Genomic DNA, 15,251 nt, shown 5'->3' with positions numbered 1-15,251 from the left:
CCCCACAGAACAGTTGACAAAATCTTAAACTGAACAACTGGTATTTGTGGTTGTTGCTGAAGAGGATGATCCTGCTCTCTATCCTGTCCCAGGCCATGCACTCCTGGTGCCTTTCCTGTGTTGGATCTAGTAGTTGTGCTACCAGATTCACGTGCTGAGCTGGCAGCTGCTGCAATGCCATTGCAAGATGTGATCCAAGTGGAAGGAGGGAAACACACAGGCAGGGATGGACAGAGCAGAGCGAGATGGACTGTTTTGTGACAACCTGCACATGTCAGGTATACTAGTGTGAAACCACACCCTGAAAAGTTTGACTCCTATAAGCAGATATTACCCTTACTGCAAGCCAGAGATATTGTCTGGCAACGCTCTGGAATGTTTAGAGTGGGGCACCTGCTTTGGCAGAGATACAGGAATGCAAACAGATTGCTGCTGCTTATACATCCAGCTCTCTGGTGGGTGGTGAGGCTGAGAGATAAGATACTGTGTGGAACCAGGGAAACATCTAACATTATGCATCTCATACAAAATGCATCCATCTAACAGACTGTGCATTAAAAAAAAAAAAAAAAAAAAAAAAAAGTGAGACTAACAACATTAAATGGAATTCCTGTCAGCATAGCATGTCAGACAATTCTCCTTGTCCATTCAGACCTGGTAAAATCTGAGTCAGCTGAAATACTGAGACCAGTTCTGAGCGCTTAAAAATGCAGCTTGTTTGGAAAGGCTCCAGAGGCAAGTGATAAAATAATCAGAGGCCTGGAAAACATAGTCTGTTATGCTGAAACATCTATAGAGAGACATAACAAATTTCAAATATGTAAGAAGTAGCTATAGTAAAGAAGGGAATAAGCTGTTCTCCAGTGCAATGACATGAGGGCTGGATTTAAATTGAGGCCAAAGAGACATCAGGGTTAAACTAGAGATACCAATTTTGTAATTGTCAGAATAGCAAAGTACTGGAACAGATCACTTAAGGAAGATGCAGAATTTCTGTATTTAAAAGGTTTTAAGAGTATATAGAACAAACAGTAGCCTGTAAAAGCCAAAGTATTTGGCTTAAAACCCCCACATAATTTGTTGACCCTGCTGCATCTGATTTCTAAGACTTCTGTATTCATTTTCTTCTATGGTTTACAACACTAATAATCAGTTCTTACAAAGTGAGAATTGTATCTCTGGCATTGTCTCTCAGTTCAGGCCCTTCACAAACTATTGTTTTCTTCCCAATTAAATTTCATCAAGTGTCAAACTTTCCAGTCCATTTAAATCACTAAAGTATTATTTCTAAAACTTGCTATCTCATGTCTAAATCAAAGCTAAGTCCTCTCTGTGCCTTTCTGCTGTGGGTATCTGTCAACCTCAGCATGTGGAAATAGCTGCTCTGAGAAAACTCTTCTGTTCCGCAGCCTAACCCCATCACCCTCGGAGGTTTTCCCCACCTCCCCTGGTCCCCTCTCTCTCCTGTCAGGGTTTTATTCTTTTCAAGACAAGTATCTCTGAACTCTTGGCTCCATCAGACCACTTGCTGCCTCTGCCTTTACTTTTTACTTCTTGTTTGTGAATTTCGGTACTGAAAACATGATATCTCTGTCATTTTTGGAGCCCTTGTCCCCTTTAAAATCTGAAGTTTTTCTTTCTATACAACTTTCTGAAGTTTTTTCATCATTTCCACACAGTCAGTTGCCTTAATAAAGTAAACCTTTGACACGTTCTTGCCTTTTGTGTTTAAGCATGTAATCAGACCTATATACACCTAATCCTATACACACAAAGACCCTAAACAAAGACATGCCAATTTTATCCAACGGGATCTTTAGGATTACATTGCTACAGCAGCACTCCTGTGCTTTGACCTCCGTTGATCCCTCTGTGTCGCGCTGCCCTCTCAGTCTCAAGCAAAAGAGGAGACCCTAAGCTGTAGGGGAAAACAAAGAGGATCCAACAACAGCCTTCCTCGGTTTCCTGCGGGAGGAAAGCGGTAAAAGCTTACAATAGATCGGAAAAAAAGGTGATGACCCCGACGTGATTCGAACACGCAGCCTTCTGATCTGGAGTCAGACGCGCTACCGTTGCGCCACGAGGTCCTGTTGGGCGGCTGTGGGCAGAGTATTACAACTCGGCCGCCAGGGCCGCCGGCGGTGCGGCCCCTGTGCCCGGAGGGGCAGGGCTGGGGTCAAGTTGGGCCGGCGCGGCCGAGGACCCTGCCCGTCCGCCGCGGCGGCCGCGCCCCTGCGCCGGCCCATCTGCTCCGCCACTATTCCGTTACCGCCTTCCCGCGCAAGCACATTAACTCTCCCCACCCACACCCCCGCTAGTGGTCCGCAGCAGCAAGGGCCTTCCGCCCCCGCTCGCTGCTGGTGCCGAGCTCGCTTCCCGCGCCGTTGCCGCCCTACGCAGGCTCGTGGGTCCATACTCCCGCTGCCAGACGTCTCCCCTGCTGTCCCTCCGCCCGCAGCGCAGCATTTGTACTTAGCCAGAAGGACCCGGTTGTTCGGATTTGCGCATAAAAGGAGTTCCGCAAAACCTTCTGTCAGGCAATTCCTCGTTAGTATAGTGGTAAGTATCCCCGCCTGTCACGCGGGAGACCGGGGTTCGATTCCCCGACGGGGAGGCCGCAATGTTTATTTTTGCTGCCGGCAGGCGGCGCCTTTGCCGTCGGCGTCAACGGCTCGCGCGGGGCGGGGCAATAGAAAAATAAAAAGCGCGCGCGAGCGCAGCTCTCCCCGTCGGGGAATCGAACCCCGGTCTCCCGCGTGACAGGCGGGGATACTCACCACTATACTAACGAGGAGCCGCGAGTTCTCCCTCCCCGCGGAGGCCCCTCCCGCTCCGCCCGCCCCGGTGTGTGTGGGCGAGTGTGAGGCGGGCGGGCACAGGGACAGGGACAGCTCCGCACCCACCCGACACAGGGACAGCTCTGCACCTCCTGTCCCCACTGCGGCCCCGCACGCGGGCCTGCGGACACGAATCCCTGGAAATTGCCGCGGGAGGGAACTGCCCGGCCGCAGGCGGGGGGAGCGGAGCAGTCCGGCAGCTCGGGTGTCTGTGCGTTTGGAGTTCTGCATCTCGTTCACGCAGAGTTTCTTTTTACGGGAACCTGAGAAGTGCTGGAGTCAGCAGTCCTTGAGGTTAAAGAACCGGAGCACCTGCTCCTTACCTACCTAAAAAAGGAACGAGGGAAATGGAAACCAGCTACTTTGAGATTTGAGAGTAAAAGGCCGAAGCACATGGGCTGACCATCTGGCTTGATGCTGACCCGGTCAGCAGAAACATGGTTGTAAGTTTGTATCACAGTGACATTAGATAAGAAACTATATTTAATTTGCTGACTTCTGAGATGAAGAATTAACATCATATAATAAACAAGCGATTGGAGCAAATGGTGTTCTCTTTTGCTGGCCTGCACTACTGCTAGTATTTCTTTGCATAAATGAACCCCAGCTTAGCTTTTTCAGGTAATCATAGCTAGAGAGCCAACAGCATCCTTTATGTAGACTTCTAAATATAAGCGACCTGTAAACAGTGCATTTCTGAGAATTGGCCTACTCATTTAAACATTTGGATGTGTTTCTCAGTAGATGCAACAGATAGAAATTTTGTCCTGAAAAGTGAAAATAACAACCCCAGTCTCATAGCAATATCAAGACTTTACATGTAGTGTAATGAGTCATATTGTAGGGCTGTGATCTGGTGATAGGCTTTAAACCTCCCAGAGCAAGATCAAGACCAGTGTTTCCAGGCTGATCTACATTTGCTGTGCATGTTCAAATTTTATTCAAAAGATGTTAATGGTTTGCTTGAAGCTGGGAGGCTTTCTGGTAGATCAAACATTGCCAGTTTGCATTTTATAGGACCACACACACTTATTTTGGATCTTTTTGCCTGCAATTTCTCAGTTCCTTCTGTTCATTAACCCTTGTGGTCAGGGAATTGAGCTTCAACCATCTTCATGTACCCCAAACAAGAAGATGACTTATACAAAAATACCTAGGAAAGAGAGCAAGAAGAGACATGGAGGTGTGAGTCAGCACAGCAAAAGGACTGTTTTGAATTGGATGGACTATTATGAGGCTGCAATGATTTGCAGTTTTAGAGCAAACACATTCCCTATTGATTTGTCACAGAGACATGCAAATGCAGGGCAGAACAGGTACTGGGGACTACCATCAATGCTCCAAGATCTGTGGAGGCTCCATCTTCTCCTCAGGATCTTACATGCAGCTATTTCACGTGTCCAGCTCTAACAATCTTGTTGCATGATTTCCTCATCATTACATCAGCTCTGTGTTTAGCTTGTCCCTGGTGGCTGCTAAAAGATGACTGATGGAAATCACCTGTAAGAGGCCCATTACAGCCATAGGCAGGAGCAGGGCTGGGATCTAGCACATCTTTGTAGCTGGATGCTAGTTACCCCCACTTCAGCTTTCTTACCTGAAGCTCATCTTGCAAAATGTCCAGATGAGTTTTGAATCTCATAATGGATGGGAAATTCCATTACCTCTTTGTCACTACAGGTTGTCCACCCTCACTGTGAAGAATTTCCACATTCCCCCTCCTTGGAATTTGCCACGTTGCAATTTGATCATTTTGCTGTTCACCTCCAAGAAATGTCTAGCTCCATCTTCCTTATTCCCTCCCAACAGGTAGCTGAAGACATAAGTCAGATCATCCTGTAACCTCCTCTTCTTCAGCCTGAACAAACCAACCTGTCTCAGTGTCTCCTTGTTTCACATGCTCCAGCTCTATTATTTTGGTGACCCTTCATTAGACTCGTTGTAATTTGTTGCTATCTTTCTTGTTTCACACTGCCCCAGACTGTGCACAGCTCTCCATAGGCAGCCTCACAAATGCCAGAAGGGAATGGGGACTGTAATCACTTCCCTTGATCTTCTAGCTAGACTGTTACTGATATTTCCCAGTGTATCACTAATTTTCATTGCTATAAGAGCAGTCGCTCACTCAGGCCTGTCCTCATTGTTCACTGGGACCTGTGGGACCTTTTCTGTGAAGCTGCTGTTTACCCAGTCAGCTCCTGGCTGCTTGGGTTATTCTATCCAAGGTGCAGGACTTCATGTTTGCATTAATTGAATTGGAAGAAATTCATACTGGCCCACGTCTCCAGCCTTTCAGTCCTGCTAATGACAGCCCTGGCCTTGAGGCAATCATCTGCTTCCCCCAGTTTGATGTCATCCACCTGAGTCACCTGCCAATACCTATTTGCCTTGGCAAATAACAGGCATTGGTATGGGCATGTTGAGGTTCATCACTGATCAGTGATGGAGCCTTCTGTAGCTGCAGAAATTAATTATTCTAAATCAATGAAAAAAACACAAATCCTAGATTAAGAGGGAAACCCTTTATTGGGTGTGGTCTTTAGGATGCCACAATCCTGAACAGCTGCTGCTACTTGAATATATTTGATTCTGATTAATCTTCATAGCTGTTTTGTATGCTCTTATTCCTGCCCATTCACACATATCCAACACTCCATCTGCTCTTTGTGTTTTATTTTGCTTTTTATTTTTATCTGTTCACAGAAGTTCACAGCACAATATTTAATGAGCTTTTCAGTAAGAACATATGAGTTATCAAATGGCATCTTAACTTACAGGGCTTCCTTCTGTATAGTTTTGGCCTTACACAATTTCTGTCCAGTGTAATGGGTTTATAGTGGGCTCTGTGAGCCTCACTGTGAGGCTCAGTGATCTCTTTCCATGCCAATGTATTTTGATTTAACTAAAATGAAGTTTAAGAAGTTATTAGAAAAATCAATTTACATCTCTTAAAGGAAGGAATGATCAGACATCACACATGAAATTAACAGCTGAAGAGCTGAAAAAATTCTGGCTAAAGAGGACTGTGACATTGTACGTCAGTGCCTGGGGGATTAGTGGGAGGAGGGATTTAAGGGGCTTTCCCCTATTAACCTAGCATAGGTTGTTCAGTACTAAATGCAGCCACAGAGCTGGGCAGCTTCCCCTCCATGGTGAGTCGTGAATTGTCTAACAAATGAAGCCTTTTAGAAACTTGCTGGAGAAATCTCAGGGCTTCAATATTTATGTCCTAAGAATTTTAAAATTAAATAGAAAAGAAGTGCCCATGCTGAATTGCATTTTCTGTTCAGGTAAAAAGTTGAACAGTTGAACCTGGCCATTTTTATTCACATCACATGGTTTACATCCAGTGGGTACTTCCAATAAGAGCAAACTCCTTCTCAGAGGGGATCTGCATTCTCATCACTTGTCCTCAGGAGGGATTGCCAAACAAATATGCTAAAGAAATACCATAAAAATTGGAAAATGAAAGCCAGGAAAAGTAGAGGCTGGCTGGTTTTAATGAATAATTTCAACTTTACAATAGCAAAAACTGTGAGAGGTCCTGCTTAGAAATAGAATGATAAGACTTGGTAATTAAAACAAAGAGGATTTGTGTGCAGAATAAACCTCTCTTTGTTTATGAGATACATTTCATAGTAATAATTTCATAGTTTCAGAATAATCTCAAAAGAGGGTTTATGCAGCAAAATCTTTAGATACATATCAGGACACTCCAAAATGCAAATAGATTGGGTACTGATCTAAGTGTTCCTGTGTAATGTAGGTCTGGATACCACAGTATGTCTACCAAATGACTACAAGTATAATAATAACTTTCTAGCTGTGATGAAAGACTGCAGTAAACTCAAAAATTACACTGTTGGTCTGACTTGGTTTGAAATATGGCATTTCTTAGAATCTTGAAATTGTCAATGATTAGCCTCAAAATAGACCTGTCAAATAATGCCTATGAAGGAAAATTCTAGGGACAAACGAGAAAAAAATCAAATACTCTAATTTACAGTTATAGCATAACAATCAGGACTGACTTTCACATCATATCCATTCTAGAAGTAAAAAACTGTCATTCAAAAAAAAAAAAAAGGAATCATGAATGTCATTCATGGATAATAATAAAGCTAAATGAAGTGTAGAGACAGGAAAAATATGGGATAGCCATACCCACAGAAAGTAATACAGGAAAAAGCATCATATATTGATGTTAGGTAATGCAACAAAGATGTCATGAGATAAAGGCACATGCAAAGAAATTATTTATACTGTAAAGAGCAAGGGGAGGCTTTTAAATATACTGGTTTCACAAAATTATAAATGAGTCTATATGCAATGAATTTAACTTGGAAATCATCACACTTTCATGCATTCCAATAAAGACCTCATGGACAAGTACAGGCTAAATTATTACAATGGGGAAACAGGTCAATGTAAACAAAGATGAGCATAGAGAGGAGGGAGGAGTTGCTATTAAAATCAAAACCTTGGTGCTTGCTTAAGGTCCAAAGTAATAGTTACACAGGAGACCCTGCAGAAGACAGGAAAAAAACCCACACATTCTGCCACTTCAGAATGTACTAATGTTCCAGATCTTAAACAGTGCTTGCTGTTCTCTAACTTTGAAAGATTGCCCTGCTGTAATACTGAAAAATCAGAGAGTAAAGAAAAATCAAGGTGCAAAGCCAAGAATGAATAGAAATTAGTTTGATTTTTATCTATTTTTTAATTTATCTTTTTATTTTTTTATTAGTTCAGGTAAACTGAGCTCACCTTGAAAACACTGTCAGAATGTGTAGTGAAAGTATAAAGGGAAATTTCTGTATGTTTTGCTGCTTTGGTAAAGTTTTTGAGAAGTTCTAGCATGACAGAAAGGCGTGCATCACTGAAAAATATATTAATGGGCACACAAAACTCAGAGTTTAGAAAACACTGGAGCTGAGAGAGAAAGCAGGATTGTGAGCAGATACTGTAACATCACAGTGCATCATCAGGTACATGTCTGTGGAAACATTGAACACAAAGTAGAAAGCATAACAAATGACAGTTTGGAATCTTCTGCATGGTATATGAGTTAGTGGAGCTTATATAAAGAGTATAATTTTTGTTACCAATCTTGCTTTAGGAGTTCAACTAAAGAAGACCTTTGGAATTTGATCAATGTTTTGGGGAAAAAAGAAAAATGTTAAAACGCTCAAAAGTGCTAAGAACAGTCTCAGCAAAAGGCAAAGTTGACAACTTATTTAACAACCGAACAAGGTCAAAGCTACCAGCACTCTAGCAATTTGTTGCAGTGCAGGCTTCTTCACTGTGCATTCCTGGTCCTCCAGGCTCCACCTTTTGCTACTTCATTGTATTGTGCACGGGGAAGAGAAGAGCACTCCCTTTTTAGACTTTTTAGACAAAACCGTGGCTTCACAGGGTAGTAAGAATTTCCTCCCTTCTTCTTTCTTATGATACAGGAACCACATTGGCATGGATACCAGGTTCTTCTTTTCCTTACTTAGGGGTATACTCCAATGATTGTGGTAATCCATATGCACAGGGAAACCTTGAGAAATCCCCAGTGGTCCTCATAACTAGTAAAAACCAGTCAGGCATCAATATCATTTCAGAAGTTGATTTTTATCCTTACCACGTATTGTACTATTACTCCTACTTCTGACTTCTCCATTGAGAAGCTTTTTCATCTTCTTTTTCACAATTCTTCCTCTGCCTCCTCCTTTTTTTTTTGTTTGACTCTATTTCCTTCAGAAAAACCAGAATGCCCTATGTCTTATCTAAGTCATGAGAGTGCAAAAGTGTGACCTGAAGGCTTGAAGAAACTCCTGGTCCTGTTCAGTCTGCCAGTGCTGGGATTGGCTTCTTTGGCTACTGATACAATTTTTGAATGAGTAGTAGAAGGGAAGTGAATAGGTTTTACATTTAGCATATGGAAAAATGAAGATAATATAAAATAAAATATTAAAAATCCATTAGAGAAATTAAATGTTATTTCCGAAGTTATTAATGGCAGAGAAAACCAAATATGCACGTTCACCAAAGGTGGCTCAAGATGTGACTGTTGGTTAACTATCTTGCTCAATTGTAAAAAGCCTAACACTTAAAAAAACATGAAGAAATTGATTACAGTGCACTTTAAATTTGAAAGAAGAGATGAATATTTAAAGTCAGTTGAATATCCAAAACAAAAAAATGAGGAACTGTTGAGAGTTATGTGCTTAGAGCACAGCTACTTGAAATCAGATCTTTACTGTGCATTTGCAATGTATCACCAAAATACTCTTAATTGTAAGTAATTGTAGTAAAATCAAAGAAAAAGTGTTCAAAGAAAAGATATCAGATGCATTGCTAGGTAGGGTCACAGGGCATTTTACAGCGTTGTCACAGCTGATGTGGGGGAGATGGTGATCAGCCACCACCGGCTAGGAGGTGCCTGTTTTAAGAGGTGAGAAAAAGGCTGAGGAATTGGTGTGGGGCAAAATATGAAGGGTGACATTGTCAAGCTGATAATAAACGATCAAAATAAGGAGCTATTAAAGTGAGGTGTAATTCAAAATAATGCACTTCCCACGGGAAAACATATAAGCATGGTTGTTTAAAGTTTATGTTATCGATCTCCAGTAAGTGTTATTTTGAATGTGAAGAATTTCGCCTCAAAAGACAGAAAAACGATGCTTCTGAAGATCAGTTTTTATTTCTTTACAGTCTGCTATTTGCTATTTTGCAGGTTAATGATCTTTCCCTAACTGTTTTTCGGTTTTGATTGAGTTTTTTTGTTGTTGTTTCGCTTTTTTTTTTTTTTTGGGGGGGGGAACTTGTATTTTCAAGTTTTCAATCGCACTGGCTCCCTCTGGTGGAATTCCGAAGTGCTCTACTTTACAGTCCAGTAAAATTACTGACTTACACTTAGTATGATAGACGATAAGTGAGGTTACTGTTTTATATAATTATTACATTAAAAATAGGGGAAAAAGAGAATCATATCTCATAAATCCAATTCCACTTACACAAAATGAGCTCATAGAATGAAATTTTAGCAATCTGGATCAAAATGGCTGGAGAAAACTGCTTTCATTTCCCCTCCCTCACATTCTCTTAACTGAAATCATGGATAGCATTTTGCTAGCATGTGTTTGGAAAGGAAAGTAGTTAAATAATATGTCATAAATATGGAACTGGCCTGTTTCACTTGGCAGCAAAAATCAGTCAGTCTCTCACAGAAAGTTTTCATAGGAGAATTTCCTTTTTGATATTAAGTCACTTGGCAGCAGTTGCCACTTGCATCCTGAGAGGTCTCACCAGAGCTGAACCAGATGTGCAGCTCATTCGTCCATTTGTTATTAATAGTGAATATAGAAAAGAGAAAAGAAAGGATAAAGAGGAGCAGGAAATGGGGAAACTGTTAGACTATTTCCCCTGTTTATTCACGTGGGAAGGACTTACATTTCTGAGGACCTTGCAAAAAAATGAAACTAAGCCTTTCACCTAGAGTTGAGTAACTGTGTGGTTGCCCTTTCTCAGTGTAGCAAGACTGACAGTGAGGAAAACAATGCTTAAACTTGCATCATCACTCCATTCCAGTCCCCTGTCTCTGCAGTGTAAGTCCTCATTACTAGACATGATAGGTTTCCCAAATTAATGTATGTTCCTGCCTTTAATAGTTACCAAGGGTTCAAGAATTCTTGTCTGGAGCTAAAGAAAGGGAGTACTTTTTGTCAATTTCACTCTGCTCTATAAACATTCTCAGCTTGACACACTGATATACTTTTAATTATAGTACTTTGGAAACTTTGGAGAAAAGAAAACATGAAAAAGTCAACATTTTCTGTAGATGAAGTGTTCATATTGGAAGAAACTATATAGGTTCCTCTGTTCATGTGGACGAGAGGCCCACAGTCTTTTCTGACATAGTTTAAGAAAGGTAAAAAGGGAAATGCTGAAGATTTTTTTAGAACCATTGTTCTCTAAGTGGCATGAAAAGTGAGCTGTTTGAAGACTTCAGTGCTAAATAGCAATAATATTTTACACTTTTGGCAAAATTCTGCTGAAGATACCAAATTTTTGCTCAGTCTGATATGGGAAAAATCCTTACCCTACATACTTCTCTGTTCAAGTAAAATAATGTAAACAAACTTATTTAATAACTTTTAAAAATTAACTTATTGGTCTACTGAGTCTGAAACTTCAGTTTTCAGAATTATTTCCAACAGGTTATTTCAGGTTTTCACAAGAACTCCACAATCAACAGTATTATGAGTAAGAGCTGCAAGAGCTGTGACTAGTGTATATAATTCTGCACACCTCAAAGTTCGTGGAACATTTCTTCAACCTGTGAGACACACAACATCAGATAAGTAATATATTGCATGTGTCAACATGTAACTCAAACATTTGATACAGACTTTAGTGATGTTAAGTCTTGTTTCTTCTTATGCAGAAGTCCTGTGTTGTTCAGCAAATTCTTTACCTGAAATTTCCACAGTGAATGTTTGTTTTACATTTACAAACCTCACTAGTTTTGGACAATGCCTTTTTATTTTTAAAATCAACTGAACCAGTCATAAGTTACAAATTTTTAAATAAATCTAGCTTCTGTGCCAAGAAAGTATGTAAGAAATTTCAGCTGTGTTTAAAAGGCAAAAGTTACTGCAACTGTGCATTAAAAATTGAAAGTCATTTATAACATTCATAGCATGATTAAAAGCTGGGTTTTCAGCTAAGCACTGTCAAGAGCAATATGTATTAATCAGAGAACCTGATAGATAGTGCACTCCTAGGTTAGGTGCATGTTATAGAGACCTGTACAGTGCAAGAAAAGAGAAGAAGAATGAAAATAATATTTAGAAACAAGAAAGCATGTCTAAATTGCTCAGATACACAAAATCGTAAAATTGCAGGCAAAAAGAACTAAAATAGGTAAAATTGTCAGCAACTCTTTGTAAAGCAACTCTGCCTCCTATAGAGACTTAAAAATGTAAACTAGTAATACTTTAAAATTTACTTATAATGAATAATTATAGTAGTATTTTTAATAGTAGTTTATTACTACTAATAAACAAACCCCCTCCCCATCAAATAAATAAAGATTAATAAATTCAGAATGTATATTTTCTTGAAGGCATTTTTTTCAAGCAAAGGAGGGAAAACAAACACTTTGTATAGGGGCTCAATTCCAGTACAATGCTGAAGGCAAGCTTTTTCATTTTTGCTCTGTATTGACCTGGGTTATATTAAGGATAATTTCAGGATAAGTGGCAAACATGAAGACAAGCACAAAAGTATTTAACTCTTAGGGATGTGTCAATCTCTAAACCTAAAATAATTTCTACAGTGCCCATCAACTGGTACAACCCCATAGAACATTTAAAAGTTTACGGGATGCAACTTTGTGAGATTATGTAGATCAGTCCGGGAATGTGACCAAAAGATGTATATTCAGGGCAGAAGCTGTATAGATCAATGGATTCATTGAGCAGTCTTCTGGTCATCACTCTTATTCAGAAAAAACCCATTGCATGCACAGGAGAGAGTTCCTGAAGTTCGACTATCTTGTTGAATTACATTGTATTTTCTTTGGATGAAAGATTAAAATGTGAAATATACAGGTTTGGGGGGTTTTTAGTAATTAATTATTAATTACTAAAAGTAATATTAATTACTAAAGGTAAATTAATTATGAACATTCTATTACAGCTTTCGTTCTTATCATTTACCACCTCCTGTAACTGCAGTGTAGAAATCTGTTTTCCTTACATTTGCAAGTGAAAGAACAACTCAAAAATGGGAACTACCAGGCCCGTGATATTTCTGTTCTCTTAACAAGAAACGTGCTTGTGTGTAAAGATTAAATCTAGACCTGAGTTTCCTTACAATTTAGGGAGAGTCAGGAGAGCACTGCAGCTCTGCAGACCGGATGCAGAACTTTGGCTGAGATACTTGGGAGAAGGATGTTGTGGATAGATACGTATCTCAGATTCTAATACCTTTGTGTTTCAGGATGCATTCTGAATTTGGGTGTTGCCTTGTGCTAGTTGCCTATTTAAACTTCCTCTGTGGTGAAACAATTGCTTAGTTTGAGGTTTTGGGGAGTGAAATAAAAAGGATTCATGGGTTTTAAAAAGACAAGGTAGTGAAAGTTATAAAGAGGAAAATACATGCAGAATTCATGTGAAGAGGATATGAAACTTGGAAGGCTGAAACTCCAGTTTCTGCAGCCCATAAACCGTATTTCCTCCACGTGTTCAAATAATACAAAAGAAATTATTGTTGTGCAGTGTGCTCTCTCCTTTTGACAGGCCAGTTTCTGAAAGGGAAAACAGCATGAAGTTACACATGAAGAATGGGGAGTTTAATGGCTAGTCCTAAATGGATGGATATGGTACAAAACAAGGATGGGATGTGTGGTGGTATTGGGGCTGTCCAACAGCAGCAGGTGTGCCATGCACACTGTCAGGAAGTCACATCTCAGTTCCTCATCCCTCTCTGCATGACAATGTGATGCCCACATTGTGGCTGCTCCTGTCCTGGCTTCTAACTGCAATCCTCGATGAGAGCACTGTGAACACTCCTCTCTGTATGGGCACTTGCACTGGTTCTGCCTGGGGTAGAGTTAATTTTCTTCATAGTTGCTCCTGTGGGGCTGTGGTTTGTATTTGTGCTGGAAACAGCGTTGATAACACAGGGATGTGTTTGTTATTGCTGAGCAGAGCTTACACAGAGCCAAGGCCATTTCTGACTCTCACCCTTCCAGGGAGAAGGCCAGGGGTGCACAAGGGGCTGGGAGGGGATACAATTGGAGAGCTGACCCCACTGACTAATGGGGTATTCCCAGACCACGTGGCATCATGGTCACATAAACAGCTGGGGGAAGGAGGAGGAAGTGAGGGACGTTTGGAGTGATGGTGTCATCTCAAGGAAGCCTTGCACATGATGGAGTCCTGCTCTCCTGGAAATGGCTGAATACCTCCATGGGAAGCAGTGAATTAATTCCTTGTTTGGCTTTGCCTGTGTCTGTGGCTTTTGCTTTATCTGTTAAAATATTTCTCTTTATCTCAACCCCTGAATTTTCTCACTTTTTCCATTCTCTCCCTCCTGCCACTGTGAGGGATTGAGTGAACAGCAGCATGGTGCTTTTTTTACTGGCTGTGGTTAAACCACAACACTGCAGAAAGACAGAAGCAGCATTTCAGTGTGAGGCTAGCAGAGTGCTATTTTGGGCTGCCTGTCCAAAGCCAGGTAGGATAAAGGAAAGCTTGTTGACAAGCAAATAGTTGTTTCTTGTTTCATATATCCCTCCTTGTCCCAATAAGTTAGTTTCTAGAATTTTTTATTGTCTTAGTGATGCAGAAATATTATCTACCTTGACCTTTTTTTTTCATTAGGCTTGTCTGCAGGAAGATTGTCATACAGCAAAACTTTAATGTATATTCTTGTTATATTATTACAACAGAGACAGTTACATTGAATGAAGATTGTTTAATATTGAAATGCTTTTCATTAGGTAATTTAATTGATGCATTTTGTGCTACCACAAGGGACTCCCAAGAAAAGGGAATGTTTTAGCTTAGTATACTATGTATGAACACTTTCCAAGCCTCTATGGCAATTACTCATCCTTGTGTCTGAAGCAATGATCTTTTGGCAGAAGCTTAATGGCTGCTATTCCATTGGGCAAGCTAAGGCTCTGTTATTCACTTAGAGAGTTATTGTCTTAATTCTTTGTGTCTGTGTGATCACAGAGAATGTTATTAATAATAGATTGGAGATGAAAAATTAGAGGGTCTGTTCATCAAAGACCCTATCCAAAGGACGTAGGAACTCTGGCCAGCTGAACTGATCGTTTTATGCAACAAACTCTGGCCAGCTGGACTAATTTTTTCATGCAGTGATTGTGTCATTTGTACAGCAGATGCCTAAATAGTAGCTGCTGAAGTCACTGAACTGCATTTTTCTCCAGAAGATGTAAGCATCTCATCAACTTTTGAAATTGCAAAGATACATTTTCATACATGAGGCTGAGTTTCATAGATAAGACTGCTGTCAAGCAACTAAAGATGTCATATGACTTAATTTTATTGTATGACTCTAATCCAAATGCAGGAGAACTGGAATAGAGAAAAAGTCTGTAGCAGAAGGTAGCATGAGAAGAAAGACTCAAAAAGGTTTTGGAAATATTTTTATTAGGAGGAGTTCTTCTATCATGCGTCTGGCTATGGTTCCCAGATTTATCTGAAAGGGAGACATTTTTCATCATCTTTTGAAGTGCTTTAAAATAGCTGACCTTTCATATACCCACTATTTGCTCTTCTGCAGTCTGTGGTGGGAGAGGATTTTTTGTTGCTCTGCGAACAGCATCATTTTCTCCTATACACAGCCAGGTATGACAGACTCACAGGAGGAGTACATATTAGAGGAAGA

At 40.5% G+C, this 15,251-nt stretch overlaps 3 non-coding genes across 3 annotated transcripts; 1 reads left to right on the top strand and 2 right to left on the bottom strand.

The window, feature by feature from the left end:
* Positions 1-2,015: 2,015 nt before the first annotated feature.
* TRNAW-CCA (transfer RNA tryptophan (anticodon CCA)) lies at positions 2,016-2,087 on the bottom strand. Its single transcript has one exon. It is a non-coding gene; the product is annotated as a tRNA-Trp (tRNA).
* Positions 2,088-2,542: 455 nt separating this feature from the next.
* On the top strand, positions 2,543-2,614 carry TRNAD-GUC (transfer RNA aspartic acid (anticodon GUC)). Its single transcript has one exon. It is a non-coding gene; the product is annotated as a tRNA-Asp (tRNA).
* Positions 2,615-2,722: 108 nt separating this feature from the next.
* On the bottom strand, positions 2,723-2,794 carry TRNAD-GUC (transfer RNA aspartic acid (anticodon GUC)). The gene has a single exon. It is a non-coding gene; the product is annotated as a tRNA-Asp (tRNA).
* Between the last annotated feature and the right edge of the window lie 12,457 nt (positions 2,795-15,251).

This window comes from Sturnus vulgaris, chromosome 5 (assembly GCF_052056855.1).
Source record: "Sturnus vulgaris isolate bStuVul1 chromosome 5, bStuVul1.hap1, whole genome shotgun sequence".
NCBI lineage: Eukaryota > Metazoa > Chordata > Aves > Passeriformes > Sturnidae > Sturnus > Sturnus vulgaris.
The sequence above is the reverse complement of the archived record's forward strand: the minus strand, read 5'-3'. Positions and strand labels throughout refer to the sequence as shown.